We start from the raw sequence: 2,663 nt of genomic DNA on the forward strand, positions 1-2,663 counted from the left end.
AAAGTCTATTTGGAGCAAGATGGCTGCCGATGTCTGTGAGGGTTCAGGCTTCCTGGGTTCCTCTTTTCCAGGGTCTTGCTTCTGTTTGCTTTATTTATTTTTTTTTTTTTAAAGATTTATTTATTTATTTTAATTTCCCCCCCTCCCCTGGTTGTCTGTTCTTGGTGTCCATTTGTTGGATCTTGTTTCTTTGTCTGCTTTTGTTTCTTTGTCCGCTTCTGTTGTCGTCAGCAGCACGGGAAGGGTGGGCGGCGCCATTCCTGGGCAGGCTGCTCTTCCTTTTCACGCTGGCCGGCTTTCCTCACGGGCGCACTCCTTGCGCGTGGGGCTTCCCCACGCGGGGGACGCCCTTGCGTGGCACGGCACTCCTTGCGCGCATCAGCACTGCGCATGGGCCAGCTCCACACAGGTCGAGGAGGCCCGGGGTTTGAACCGTGGACCTCCCATGTGGTAGACGGACTCCCTAACCACTGGGCCAAAGTCCGTTTCCCTCTGTTTGCTTTATGAGCTTACTTCCTGGGGCTCCAGCTAAAGGTTTCAGCATTAAACTCCAACATCAAAAACCCTTAACTCTGTCCTTCACCATCCTTTTATCTTGGTGGGTGGGGACTCAATGCCCTACTGGCACAAGAGAGTTTCATAATTATTTAATCAAGTAATCCTATGAATCTGATATAATCTAATATGCCCAGAGAAAAAGATCTGTTTACAAACATAATCCAGTAATTTTTTTTGGAATTCATCAATAATATCAAACTGCTACAAATGGGATCTAATTTTCTATTATATTTGTTAATCATATACTGACCACTACTGATTGTTGTTTTTTTTTTTTTGCTTTTTTTTAATTTAAAAAAATATGGAGGGAAACGGACTTTGGCCCAGTGGTTAGGGCGTCCGTCTACCACATGGGAGGTCCCCGGTTCAAGCCCCGGGCCTCCTTGACCCGTGTGGAGCTGGCCCATGCGCAGTGCTGATGCGCGCAAGGAGTGCCCTGCTACACAGGGGTGTCCCCCGCGTAGGGGAGCCCCACGCGCAAGGAGTGCACCCATAAGGAGAGCCGCCCAGCGCGAAGGAGGGAGCAGCCTGCCGAGGAATGGCGCCGCCCACACTTCCTGTGCCGCTGACGACAACAGAAGCGGACAAAGAAACAAGACGCAGCAAAAAGACACAGAAAAAAAACAGACAACCGGGGGAGGGGAGGGGAATTAAATAAATAAAAAATTAATCTTTAAAAAAAAAAAAGAAAAGAAACAAGACGCAGCAATAGACACCAAGAACAGACAACCAGGGGAGGGGGGGAAATTAAATAAATAAATAAATCTTTAAAAAATATATATATATGGAGCACTTTATGAATTTGTGTGTCATCCTTGCTCAGGGGCCATGCTAATCTTCTCTGTATTGTTCCAATTTTAGTATATGTGCTGCCGAAGCGAGCATGCTACAGATTGTTTTTGAAGAAGCAGAAGCAATTTTATAGCCATCAGGAGAGCACTGTGTATAATTTCATTGTCAATACATTTTTTAAAAAACAAATCAATTTTTTAAAAAGAATTATTTTATTTCTCCCCCACCTCACCCCCACTCATTGTTTGCACTCATTATTGTCTGCTCTGTCTGTTCATTGTGTGCTCTCTATGTCTGCTTGTCTTCTTTTTAGGAGGCACTGGGAACCAAACCCAGAACCTCCCATGTAGGAGGGAGGTGCCCAGTTGATTGAGCCACATCGACTCCCTGCTTTTTGTTTCTCTCATTGTGTTTTCTCATTGTGTCTCTTCTTGTGTCATCTCATTATGTCATCTTGTTGCGTCAGATTGCTGTGCCAGCCCATTGCATCAGCCTGCTCTCTTGCTTGTTGTGTTCAGGAGGCACTGGAAACTGAACCCAGGACCTCCCATGTGGTAGGCGGGTGCCCAGTTACTTGAGCCACATCCACTTCTCTGCAAATCAATTATATTGATACATAGTAATAAAGCATAAATCCGGGAAACGGACTTGGCCCAGTGGTTAGGGCATCCATCTACCACATGGGAGGTCCACGGTTCAAGCCCCGGGCCTCCTTGACCCGTGTGGAGCTGGCCCATGCGCAGTGCTGATGCGCGCAAGGAGTGCCCTGCCACGCAGGGGTGTCCCCCGCGTAGGGGAGCCCCATGCGCAAGGAGTGCGCCCGTGAGGAGAGCCACCTGTGCCGCTGACGACAACAGAAGCGGACAAAGAAACAAGACGCAGCAAAGAGACACAGAGAACAGACAACCGGGGGAGGGGGAGAAATAAATAAATAAATAAATCTTTTTTTTAAAAAAAAGCATAAAGCCATCCAAAGTGTACAATCAATTAACATAGTTAATTTTTATATATTGATTTTTTAATTCTTTTTTATTTTTAAAGAAGCTTTAGATTACATAAATATTACATTAAAAATATAGCAGAAGTGGTTATGGCTCAAGTGATTGAGCTACTGCCTCCCACATGGGAGGTACTGGGTTTGGTTCCCAGTGCCTCCAGAAAAACACACACACAAAAAAGGACAACAAGCAAAACAAACGAGAAAACCAACTCAGGGAAGCTGATGTGGCCCAGTGGTTGAGTGCCGGCTTCCCACATACCAGATCCTGGGTTTAATCTCCAGCCCCTGGTATTTATTATATAGGGGATTCCCA

General features: G+C 46.0%; 1 non-coding gene across 1 annotated transcript; it reads right to left on the reverse strand.

Moving 5' to 3' along the window:
* Positions 1-1,336: 1,336 nt before the first annotated feature.
* Positions 1,337-1,443, reverse strand: LOC111765842 (U6 spliceosomal RNA). Its single transcript, XR_002798066.1, has one exon. It is a non-coding gene; the product is annotated as a U6 spliceosomal RNA (small nuclear RNA).
* Positions 1,444-2,663: the final 1,220 nt, after the last annotated feature.

Source organism: Dasypus novemcinctus, chromosome 17, assembly GCF_030445035.2.
Source record: "Dasypus novemcinctus isolate mDasNov1 chromosome 17, mDasNov1.1.hap2, whole genome shotgun sequence".
Lineage (NCBI taxonomy): Eukaryota > Metazoa > Chordata > Mammalia > Cingulata > Dasypodidae > Dasypus > Dasypus novemcinctus.